Source organism: Meles meles, chromosome 2 (genome assembly GCF_922984935.1).
Source record: "Meles meles chromosome 2, mMelMel3.1 paternal haplotype, whole genome shotgun sequence".
Lineage (NCBI taxonomy): Eukaryota > Metazoa > Chordata > Mammalia > Carnivora > Mustelidae > Meles > Meles meles.
This window is the reverse complement of record NC_060067.1, coordinates 121321859-121335505: the sequence shown is the minus strand read 5'-3', so window position 1 is coordinate 121335505 and position 13647 is coordinate 121321859. Positions and strand designations below refer to the sequence as shown.

The 13647-nt window shown below is 37.9% G+C and overlaps 1 long non-coding RNA gene across 1 annotated transcript in view; it reads right to left on the bottom strand.

Moving 5' to 3' along the window:
• LOC123937080 overlaps positions 1–13647 on the bottom strand; it is a 285993-nt gene that overhangs the window by 103491 nt on the left and 168855 nt on the right. The window lies entirely within an intron of this gene.

The following is a 13647-nucleotide window of genomic DNA, read 5'->3' as shown; positions in this document are numbered from 1 at the left end:
GATATAAAGAAGCTTAAGGCTTGTTTCTTGCTCCTGAGGAGCTTATAGAGGGATAAATAAACTCAAAAAAGCTAAACAGGGATACATATGGGGGAAACAAGAATTATTACAATGCAGTGTGGTAAGTGCTGTAAGAGGTATGAACAAAATATATGGACGCACAGAAGATGGGACCAACTTTGTTTGGAAAATCAGGGAGGTCTTCACAGTAGAAAAGACTAGTGTTGGAGCACTGCATAAGATTTCTTTGTTGAAGACAAGAGAATTCTATTCATTCTTGGGATAAAAAATAGTGAATCCTATATGATTAAATATTTAGCTTTTGAAAGCACTTTCAAATTACAGCACAGTGAGGTATTCTGGATAAAGGAAACATTGGTTTTAACTAATTTACCCTTTTTGATGCTTTTTGTGGAATTCCCAGGAACACTGCCTCACCCACCACTGGTGATACGATACGGAAGACTGGGTGGGGGAGAGTAGTAGAAAGAAATCCCTCTTTAAACAGATAACTTTTAGCTTTATTTTTTTCTAAAATCAGTCTATGTGCAATGCTAGAAAAACTATTGAGTCCTTTACATATATTGCACATAATGAAATTGTGTATATAGAATTCAACTGATTTTTGCCAAATATCCTTTGAAATGTTACCTCAACATAAAATATATTTTATAATAAAGATAATAATATCTAGAAGTAGTATGTGCTTATTTTTATAGTAATATTATTACGGAATATCTGTATTAAGTAACTCTTCCTTTAAAGCATTAAAGAACAGTTTCCTTTATTCCATTAAAATAAAAGATTTTCTTAAATTATTTCATGAAAATTTCATAATTTAGGTAGCGTTTTGAAAAAATTACTTTACACATCATGAATTTTACCAAATATACCTGTTATATATAAAGGAAAAAGAAAATGAAGCAAGCTCTCAACATTGCTTAAGGCAATCTCAAAATTTCATGGTGGTTGAGTTTAACATTAGTTCCTTCTGGTCTCTTAGATTGTCATTTTTATAAACTCTGGAATCTACAGGGAAACATATTCTTTACATTTTTAAATTCTTTGTAAGAAACTATTGTACGTTGGCACTTTTACTTTGTGTTCTTAGCCACAATTCCACTAGAGTACATCAGAATTCCCCTACAAATTTATTAAGAGAATCAGGAAGACTTTCATTTATTCATTCATTCATTTAATTTTTTTGAGAGAGTGTGCGTGTGTGTATGTGTGTATGTGTGAGATGGGGAGAGAATCCCAAGCATGCTCCATGCCCAGTGCAGACCCCAGTGTAGGGCTCTGTATCACAAACCTGAGATCATGACCTGAACTGAAATCAAGAGTCAGACACTTAACCAACTGAGCCACCCAGGTGCCCCAATGAAGACTTTCTAACCTTCAGTCTGATCCTTCCCATAATTCCATTCCATCATGTTAGAGCTGTTGTCACTTGGAGAATAAATGTATATTCTCTAATCCTACTCCTTGAGATTTTAATTTAGTAGGTCTAAAGTGAAACCCAGAAATCTCTATTTTTAGAAGGATTCCAGGAGATTCTGATGTAGCCCATCCATATAGTTACATTTGCGTTCTTTGTCTCAATGGATTAATTACTGACTTTATTAACCTGTAAGTTCCTGCCAACCCACAGCTTCTTATAAGGAGAACTGTCCCATGTTTGGACCTCCTGGGTGCCTGAGGCATAGTCGATCAGGTTCTAACCATTCAACTGCCTGGCCTCACCATAGGGGATTGTTCTGATGAGAACCTGAACCCAGGGGACTTGCCTATAGACTGGTCAGCAGCCTCAGACGAGACATGTTGCAAAGGCTCTACCTGAACATAAATGACAGTGGCTTGAGGTCTAATATGAATTTCCCTCTGTGGATATTTGAATATTTATGAAGACAAGATGTCAACAAGTAATCAAAACAAAAACAGAGAGCCAGAAATAGCCATTAGAGAGAGTCGGTAAATAGTGAAGCACAAAACTGAAAACTATTGAGCTCTCAATGTGAAGAGGCAAAATCAGAATTCTCTTGCTCTCATGCTTGGATCTTGACTCTCCTATTGTCCTCTAGACCTTCTTGGATTCCTATAATGTTCCTTCTTTTTAAGTGCCACTTGTACCCTTACAATACATTCACCTTTCTTGAGATAAACTGAGTCAGTCTTTGTGACTTGAGAACAAAATGCCTAACTAATCAACTCAGACTCATAACCTTAGGTATTAAGTTTAGCAGTGCTCCCAGGTCATATAATCCTTTTACCAAGTTAACTAACAGAACTTTTTGAAGGAAGAATAATGATAAGAACTGTATCTATGTTGGTGTTAGAAATCATCTTAGGCAGATGTGGGAGAGTTTTAAGTTCTCATCACTCATTTTACGTACTAGGTATAGACACTGGTCTATTTTATAATCAAAAGTATAAAAATATTATCCAAAGGAAAGCTGACTGGACAGGGGTGTTAGCTTTGAAGGTGTATAAATTTTCTCATGGAGTTCCTCACTGAAGTCTATAATGGATGAGTCCACTTGAGTAGCCAAATCACAATCAGAAATCAATTTTTAATTTATAATGGGGAGAATAAGAATTAAAGGCTATGAGATGAGCACAAATGAGAACACAAATGAGAGCTATGTGGCATGCATGCTTAATAGCACTGGGCTAAAATAAGATGATCTATCTATGGTGTTCCATGAAAAACGTTACAGTTGGGACTCAAACTCTAGAAAGCTGACTCTTTCCTGAAAAGTACTCCAAAGAGCCATCATCAAGTCTTGCCACAGTGACCCTGATTTTCTAAGATTACTAGGGTTAACCCACTCTTCTTTAAATGGCCCATTGTTTCTTTACATAAATTATTAGTACAGTCGAGTTGGTTTCTGTGGAGTCCTGTTGGCCTGGAGCCATTCTGTCTTCTCCAGATGATTTTGTGTATTTATGTAGATCTAAAAATTTAGTTCCTAAACTACAATCTTAATTTACTGCTCCTAGTTCCTGATGTGATATGGGCACTCTCTGTGACTCCAAAATAAATACAAATTGATGGTTTCTAATCTTTCCCATTTACCCACTGACTCATTCAAACATTTATGGAACACATCTTATGATCTATAGAATGATGAATGAGACCTGATTTCTGCCTTTAAAAAGCTCATAATCTATGGCAGAGACAAAAGTGTATGATGGTGACAGACGATTAGAGCAGTTATAGGGCTCTCATTAAATTTCCAAGGGTGTACATGGAAGGGAGTGCTTAACCTGTTTGGAGAGCTGAAGAGGTAATAGGACATCTAATGTAAACCTTGGGAAGTGAGTAAAAAACAGGCGAGAAGAAACTCCAAGCATAGGGAACAGAGAAGTAAATGTACAAAATTATTTATGGCATGTTAATGTATGATAAAAAAAAATCTGGTGTTACCAAAGCACTGGGAAGAGAGGAAGAGAAAGAGGAAGTGGTATGTGAAGGTTTCTGAATGCCAGATTAAGTAGAACAGCCTTCACTGTTAATGAGTACCTTTCTGGAGCCAGGTTTTCATATATGATATACATATCATAAACACCTTTTGACATAGGTATTATAAATTCTCTACCCCCTTTAAAAACATAAAACAAAGATTAGCAAACAAAACACAGAAAAGCTAAGTTAAGCACCCTACTCATAATCCAAGAATTAGCACAGTCTGATTCCATTTCTGTTCAATGATAGGCCACTGAAAATTTGGTAACTTTCAAATGTGCACTACAATACTACTGACTAGTCACCTTGCTATTACACCACAGGATTTGTTTTAAAACTAAATGTCTGCCCAGGCCCCGCAAGGTCACAGAAGGATCGGGGGTGTCAGAGTGTCGGAGAGCTCGCAGGTATTAGAACGGAGAAACCGGCTGCAAAGACAGAGCCGAGGACTGAACTCTCAGCTCGGGGTTACCTTGAACTGGTCGCGGGCTGGGTGAGCTCGGAGCGCGGCTAGAGGCTGGGGATACAGGAGTGATTGGGTGCTGTCCTCTGGGGGCGCACTGAGGAGTGGGGCCCCAGGCTCTCGGCTCCTCCGGGCCGGAGACTGGGAGGCCGCCATTTTCATTCCCGTCCTCCGGAACTCTACGGAAAGCGTTCAGGGAACAGAAGCTCCCAAAAGCGAACCCGAGCCGATTACTTAGTCCGGCCGCCGGTAAGGGCGGTGCAATCCCGCCTCGGGCAAAGACACTTGAGAGTCACTACAACAGGCCCCTCCCCCAGAAGATCAACAAAATATCCAGCCAGGACGAAGTTCATCTATCAAGGAGAAAGCAGATTCAATTCCTAAGACAGCAGAGCAATTCCAGAGGAGGAGAAAGCAAAGCACGGAACTCATGGCTTTCTCCCCATGATTCTTTAGTCTTGCGGCTACTTCAATTTTTTTTTTCTTTTTTCAATTTTTTATTTTTTTTTCTTTTTTCAATTTTTTTTTCTTTTTTCTTTTTTCTTCTTCTGCTAAATTTTTTTAAAAACTTTTACCCTTTTCTTTTTTAACGTTTTTTGACTAGTTCATCTAAATATATATATTTTTTCTTTCTTTTTTATATTTTTTTATTTGTTTTATTTTTTAAATTTTTTTCTTTTTTTTTTTTTTTTTCTTTTTTTTCAGAACCTGTTTTTTATCCCCTTCCCCCCCCCCCCCCACAATTTGGGGTCTCTTCTGATTTGGTTACAGCGCATTTTTCCGGGGTCTTTGCCACCCTATTAGTAGTTTATTTGCTCCTTCATATCCTCTTATCTGGACAAAATGACAAGGCGGAAAAAATCACCACAAACAAAAGAACAAGAGACAGTACCGAAGGCTAGGGACCTAATCAACACAGACATTGGTACTATGTCAGATCAAGAGTTCAGAATGACGATTCTGAACATTCTAGCCGGGCTCGAAAAAGGCATGGAAGATATTAGAGAAACCCTCTCTGGAGATATTAAAGCCCTTTCTGGAGAAATTAAAGAACTAAAATCTAACCAAGTTGAAATCAAAAAAGCTATTAATGAGGTGCAATCAAAAATGGAGGCTCTCACTGCTAGGATCAATGAGGCAGAAGAAAGAATTAGTGATATAGAAGACCAAATGACAGAGAATAAGGAAGCCGAGCAAAAGAGGGACAAACAGCTACTGGACCATGAGGGGAGAATTCGAGAGATAAGTGACACCATAAGACGAAACAACATTAGAATAATTGGGATTCCAGAAGAAGAAGAAACAGAGAGGGGAGCAGAGGGTCTATTGGAGAGAATCATTGGAGAGAATTTCCCTAATATGGCAAAGGGAACAAACATTAAAATCCAGGAGATGCAGAGAACCCCCCTCAAAGTCAACAAGAATAGGTCCACACCCCGTCACCTAATAGTAAAATTTACAAGTCTTAGTGACAAAGAGAAAATCCTGAAAGCAGCCCGAGAAAAGAAATCAGTAACATACAATGGTAAAAATATTAGATTGGCGGCAGACTTATCCACAGAGACCTGGCAGGCCAGAAAGAGCTGGCATGATATATTCAGAGCACTCAACGAGAAAAACATGCAGCCAAGAATACTCTATCCAGCTAGGCTATCATTGAAAATAGAAGGAGAGATCAAAAGCTTCCAGGACAAACAAAAACTGAAAGAATTTGCAAACACCAAACCAGCTCTCCAGGAAATATTGAAAGGGGTCCTCTAAGCAAAGAGAGAGCCTAAAAGTAGTAGATCAGAAAGGTACAGAGACAATATACAGTAACAGTCACCTTACAGGCTAATAATGGCACTAAATTCATATCTCTCAATAGTTACCCTGAATGTTAATGGGCTAAATGCCCCAATCAAAAGACACAGGGTATCAGAATGGATAAAAAAACAAAACCCATCAGTATGTTGCCTACAAGAAACTCATTTTAGACGCGAAGACACCTCCAGATTTAAAGTGAGGGGGTGGAAAACAATTTACCATGCTAATGGGCATCAGAAGAAAGCTGGGGTGGCAATCCTTATATCAGATCAATTAGATTTTAAGCCAAAGACTATAATAAGAGATGAGGAAGGACACTATATCCTACTCAAAGGGTCTGTCCAACAAGAAGATCTAACAATTTTAAATATCTATGCCCCTAACGTGGGAGCAGCCAACTATATCAACCAATTAATAACAAAATCAAAGAAACACATCAATAATAATACAATAATAGTAGGGGACTTTAACACTCCCCTCACTGAAATGGACAGATCATCCAAGCAAAAGATCAACAAGGAAATAAAGGCCTTAAATGACACACTGGACCAGATGGACATCACAGATATATTCAGAACATTTCATCCCAAAGCAACAGAATACACATTCTTCTCTAGTGCACATGGAACCTTCTCCAGAATAGATCACATCCTGGGTCACAAATCAGGTCTCAACCGGTATCAAAAGATTAGGATTATTCCCTGCATATTTTCAGACCACAATGCTCTGAAGCTAGAACTCAATCACAAGACGAAAGCTGGAAAGAACCCAAATACATGGAGACTAAACAGCATCCTTCTAAAGAATGAATGGGTCAACCAGGAAATTAAAGAAGAATTGAAAAAATTCATGGAAACAAATGATAATGAAAACACAACAGTTCAAAATCTGTGGGACACAGCAAAGGCAGTCCTGAGAGGAAAATATATAGCGGTACAAGCCTTTCTCAGGAAACAAGAAAGGTCTCAAGTACACAACCTAACCCTACGCGTAAAGGAGCTGGAGAAAGAACAAGAAAGAAACCCTAAACCCAGCAGGAGAAGAGAAATCATAAAGATCAGAGCAGAAATCAATGAAATAGAAACCAAAAAAACAATAGAAAAAATCAATGAAACTAGGAGCTGGTTCTTTGAAAGAATCAATAGGATTGATAAACCCCTGGCCAGACTCATCAAAAAGAAAACAGAAAGGACCCAAATCAATAAAATCATGAATGAAAGAGGAGAGATCACAACTAACACCAAAGAAATACAGACAATTATAAGAACATACTATGAGCAACTCTACGCCAACAAATTGGCCAATCTGGAAGAAATGGATGCATTCCTAGAGACATATAAACTACCACAACTGAACCAGGAAGAAATAGAAAACCTGAACAGGCCCATAACCAGTAAGGAGATTGAAACAGTCATCAAAAATCTCCAAACAAACAAAAGCCCAGGGCCAGACGGCTTCCCAGGGGAATTCTACCAAACATTTAAAGAAGAACTCATTCCTATTCTCCTGAAACTGTTCCAAAAAATAGAAATGGAAGGAAAACTTCCAAACTCATTCTATGAGGCCAGCATCACCTTGATCCCAAAACCAGACAAGGATCCCACCAAAAAAGAGAACTACAGACCAATATCCTTGATGAACACAGACGCAAAAATTCTCGCCAAAATACTAGCCAATAGGATTCAACAGTACATTAAAAGGATTATTCACCACGATCAAGTGGGATTTATTCCAGGGCTGCAGGGTTGGTTCAACATCCGCAAATCAATCAATGTGATAGAACACATTAATAAAAGAAAGAACAAGAACCATATGATACTCTCAATAGATGCTGAAAAAGCATTTGACAAAGTACAGCATCCCTTCCTGATCAAAACTCTTCAAAGTGTATGGATAGAGGGCACATACCTCAATATTATCAAAGCCATCTATGAAAAACCCACCGCAAATATCATTCTCAATGGAGAAAAACTGAAAGCTTTTCCGTTAAGGTCAGGAACACGGCAGGGATGTCCATTATCACCACTGCTATTCAACATAGTATTAGAAGTCCTAGCCTCAGCAATCAGACAACAAAAAGAAATTAAAGGCATCCAAATTGGTAAAGAAGAAGTCAAACTATCACTCTTCGCAGATGATATGACACTATATGTGGAAAACCCAAAAGACTCCACTCCAAAACTGCTAGAACTTGTACAGGAATTCAGTAAAGTGTCAGGATATAAAATCAATGCACAGAAATCAGTTGCATTTCTGTACACCAACAACAAGACTGAAGAAAGAGAAATTAAGGAGTCAATCCCATTCACAATTGTACCCAAAACTATAAGATACCTAGGAATAAACCTAACCAAAGAGACTAAGAATCTATACACAGAAAATTATAAAGTACTCATGAAAGAAATTGAGGAAGACACAAAAAAATGGAAAAATGTTCCATGCTCCTGGATTGGAAGAATAAATATTGTGAAAATGTCTATGCTACCTAAACCAATCTACACATTTAATGCAATCCCTATCAAAATACCATCCATTTTTTTCAAAGAAATGGAACAAATAATCCTAAAATTTATATGGAACCAGAAAAGACCTCGAATAGCCAAAGGAATATTGAAGAACAAAGTCAAAGTTGGTGGCATCACAATTCCGGACTTCAAACTCTATTACAAAGCTGTCATCATCAAGACAGCATGGTACTGGCACAAAAACAGACACATAGACCAGTGGAACAGAATAGAGAGCCCAGAAATCGACCCTCAACTCTATGGTCAACTCATCTTCGACAAAGCAGGAAAGAATGTCCAATGGAAAAAAGACAGCCTCTTCAATAAATGGTGCTGGGAAAATTGGACAGCCACATGCAGAAAAATGAAATTGGACCACTTCCTTACACCACACACGAAAATAGACTCCAAATGGATGAAGGACCTCAATGTGAGAAAGGAATCCATCAAAATCCTTGAGGAGAACGCAGGCAGCAACCTCTTCGACCTCAGCCGCAGCAACATCTTCCTAGGAACAACGGCAAAGGCAAGGGAAGCAAGGGCGAAAATGAACTATTGGGATTTCATCAAGATCAAAAGCTTTTGCACAGGAAAGGAAACAGTTAACAAAACCAAAAGACAGCTGACAGAATGGGAGAAGATATTTGCAAACGACATATCAGATAAAGGGCTAGTATCCAAAATCTATAAGGAACTTAGCAAACTCAACACCCAAAGAACAAACAATCCAATCAAGAAATGGGCAGAGGACATGAACAGACATTTCTGCAAAGAAGACATCCAGATGGCCAACAGACACATGAAAAAGTGCTCCACGTCACTCGGCATCAGGGAAATACAAATCAAAACCACAATGAGATATCACCTCACACCAGTCAGAATGGCTAAAATTAACAAGTCAGGAAATGACAGATGCTGGAGAGGATGTGGAGAAAGGGGAACCCTCCTCCACTGTTGGTGGGAATGCAAGCTGGTGCAACCACTCTGGAAAACAGCATGGAGGTTCCTCAAAATGTTGAAAATAGAACTACCCTATGACCCAGCAATTGCACTACTGGGTATTTACCCTAAAGATACAAACATAGTGATCCGAAGGGGCACGTGTACCCGAATGTTTATAGCAGCAATGTCTACAATAGCCAGACTATGGAAAGAACCTAGATGTCCATCAACAGATGAATGGATCAAGAAGATGTGGTATATATACACAATGGAATACTATGCAGCCATCAAAAGAAATGAAATCTTGCCATTTGCGACGACGTGGATGGAACTAGAGCGTATCATGCTTAGTGAAATAAGTCAATCGGAGAAAGACAACTATCATATGATCTCCCTGATATGAGGACATGGAGAAGCAACATGGGGGGGTAGGGGGATAGGAGAAGAATAAATGAAACAAGATGGGATTGGGAGGGAGACAAACCATAAATGACTCTTAATCTCACAAAACAAACTGGGGGTTGCTGGGGGGAGGTGGGATTGGGAGAGGGGGAGCGGGCTATGGACATTGGGGAGGGGAGGCGAACCATAAGAGACTATGGACTCTGAAAAACAACCTGAGGGTTTTGAAGGGTCAGGGGTGGGAGGTTGGGGGAACAGGTGGTGGGTGATGGGGAGGGCACGTTTTGCATGGAGCACTGGGTGTTGTGCAAAAAGAATGAATACTGTTACGCTGAAAAAAAAAATAAATAAAAAGGGAAAAAAAAAACAAAAACAAAAAACTAAATGTCTGTACCTCTTCACCTCCTTCACCTATTTTGCCCACTCCACAAATCCACCCCACTCTGGTAACCACCATTCTATTCTCTGTATCTATGCATTTTGTTTTATTTTGTTTAGAGTCCACTTATAGGTAGAATCATATAGTATTTGTCTTGCCCTTCCTGACCTACTTCATTTAACTTAATCCTCTAGGTCCATCTATGTTGTTGCAAATGGCAAGATTTCATTCTTTTCTTTATGTCTAAACAGTATTCCATTGTATATACACACACACCATTCTTCTTAATTCACGAATCCATTAATGGAGACTTGTTTCAAAACCGTGGCTAATATCAATAGTGCTGTGATGAGCATGCGGATGCATATATCTTTTTGTGTTAGTGTTTTAATTTTCTTCAAATAAATAACCAGAAGTGGAATTTCTGGATGATATGGCAGTTATATTTTTAATTTTTTGAAGAAACTCTATACTGTTTTCCATAGTGGGTACACTAATTTACATTTCCACAAGCAATGTATGATGGTTGCCTTCTCCCATATCCTTGCTGACACTTGTAATTTCTTATCTTATTGATAACAGCCATTCTAACTGATATGAGATGATATCTCACTGTGGTTTTGATTTGCGTTTTCATGTGACTGCTGGCCATATGTATGTCTTCCTTGGCAAGAGTTTCTGTTCAGATCCTCTGCCCATTAATCAAATTATTTGTTTGCTATTGAGTTGAAGGGTTCTTTACGTATTTTAGATACTAACCCTTACTAAATACATCACTTGGAAATATTTTCTCCCATTAAGTTGCCTTTTTATTTTCTTGTTGGTTTCCTTCGCTGTGCAGGAACTTTTTTAGTTTGATGACGTCCCACCTGTTTATTTTTGCTTTTGTTGGCTTTGCTTTTGGAGCCAGATTAAAAAGCTCATTGTCAAGAACCATGTCAAGGAGCTTACTTGGATGTTTTCTTTTAAAAGTTTTATGGTATTAGGTTTTACCTTCAGGTCTTTAATTCATTTTGAGTTAATTTTGTGTACGATATAACATAGTAGCTTACTTTCACTCTTTTGCATGTGGCTGTCTAGTTTCCCAACACCATTTTTTGAACAGACTCTCCTTTCCCCACTGTATATTTTAGATTTTCTGTCATAAACTAACCTGACCATCTATGCCTGGGTTTATTTCCAGGCTCTCTATTCTGTTTCACTGATCTATGTGTCTATTTTTTTATGCCAATACCATACTGTTTTGATTGCTATAGCTTTGTACTGTAGTTTGAAATCAGGATGCATGATGCACAGGATGCATTTCTCAAGGTTGCTTTGGTTATTCAGGATCTTTCATGGTTCTCTACAAATTTTAGGATTCTTTTGCTCTATTTCTCTGAAAAATGCCACTGATATTTGAATAGAGATTGTCTGAATCTATAGATTGCTTGGGGTACTATGGCCATGTTAACATTAATTCTTCAATCCATGAATACAGACTGTCTTTCCATTTATTTATATTTAAAAAAAATTTTTATCAGTGTCTTATAGTTTTCAGAGTACAGGTCTTTCACCTCTCTGATTAAACTTATTCCTAGGTATTTTATTCTTTTTGATGCAACTATAAATGAAATTGTTTTCTTAATTTCTCTGATAGTTTACTGTTAGCATATAAAAACACATCAGATTTTTGTACAGTGATTTTGTGACTTGAAATTTGACTAAATTCATTTATTAGTTCTAACAGTTTTTTTGGAAGAGTCTTAAGGGTTTTCTGTACATAAAATTATGTCATCTACAAATAGTAACAGTTTAATTTCTTCCTAATTTGCGTGATTTTTATTTATTTTTCATGCCAATTTCTCTGGCTAGGACTTCCAATTCTATGTTGGTTTTTTTTGTTTATTTGTTTATTTACTTTTTAAAATTTATTTTCAGCATAACAGTGTTGTTTTTGCGCCACACCCAGTGCTCCATGCAGTACGTGCCCTCCCTATTACCCACCACCTGGTTCCTCAACCTCCCCCCCCACCCCCCGCCCCTTCAAAACCCTCTGGTTGTTTTTCAGAGTCCATAGTCTCTCATGGTTCATCTCCCCTTCCAGTTTCCCTCAACTCCCTCTCCTCTCCATCTCCCCATGTCCACCGTGTTCTTTGTTATGCTCCACACATAAGTGAGACCATATGATACTTGACTCTCTCTGCTTGACTTATTTCACTCAGTATAATCTCTTCCAGTCCCGTCCATGTTGCTACAAAAGTTGGGTATTCATCCTTTCTGATGGAGGCATATAAAAGTGGTATGAGTGGGCATCCTTGTCTAGTTCCTGATCTTAGAGGAAAAGCTTTTGGCTTTTTACCATTGAGTATGACGTTAGCTGTGGGCTTGTGATATATGGCCTTTATTATGCTGCAGTACATTCCCTCTATACCTGCTTTGTTGAGGGTTTTTATCATAAATGGATGTGGAATTTTGACAAACGCTTTTTCTGTTTCCATTGGAATGACCATATGATTTTTATCTTTTATTTGGTTAATGTGGTGTATCATGTTGATTTGCAGGTGTTGAACCATCCTCACATCTTTGGAATAAATCCCACTTTATTATAGTGTATGATCCTTTTAGTGTACTGTTGAATTTGGTTTGCTAATACTTTGTTGAGGATTTTTGCATCTATGTTCATCAGGGACATTGGCATGTAATTTTCTTTTTTCGTGGTGCCCTTGTCTGGTTTTGTTAATAGGACAATGCTGGCCTCATGAAATGAGTTTGGAAGTATTCTCTTCTCTTCAATTATTTGAAGTTTGAGAAGGATAGGTATTACAGCTTCTTTGTTAGTAGAATTTACCAGTGAAGCCATCTGGTCCTGGACTTTTGTTTAATAGGAAGTTTTTGATTAGTGATTCAATTTCCTTACTAGTAATCAATATATTCAGATTTTCTGCTTCTTCATGATTCAGTCTTAGAAGATTGTATGTTTCTATAGATTTATCCATTTCTTCTAGGTTGTCCAGTTTGTTGGTGTCTAATTATTCATAGTAGTCTCTTGTGATCCTTTGTATTTCTGTGGTATGTTATAACTTCTCTTTGATTCCTGATTTTGAGTCCTTGGTTTTGTTTGTTTGTTTTTTCTTGATGAGTCTAGCTGAAGGTTCATCAATTTTTCAAATAACCGGCTCTAGTTTCATTGATCTTTTCTACTGTCTTTTAGTCCATATTTCCGCTCTGATCTTTATTATTTCCTTCCTTCCACTAACTGGGCAACCAGAGGCAGATGATTAAAGATTGTCCCCTGTGTGGAATGTGTGTGTCTGCCAGCTTTAGTGGGGAAGTGGAAGAGCAAAGACTATCAGCTTATTCACTGGAACATAAGACTCAGTAATTTCACTCCTAGGTATCTACCCCGGGGCGGGGGGGAGTATATTTAGTAAAATACTAGTGAATGTTTAGCCATCAGCTCTGAAAGAAATTAATTAATAAAAATTAAAAATATATAAAGCTCCATTTTGTACCATATGCACTATGCACCACTTATGTATGTAAGAATATGGGTGAATTTCAAAAACATTATACTGAGAAAAAAAGACATAAAAGAGTTTACTTCACTAATTTGAAGTTCTAAATTTGGTGAAACTAATTTATGATGATCGGAATCAGAACAACAGTTATCTCTTGTGGTGGGGTCAGCGGTTGACAATTGGCT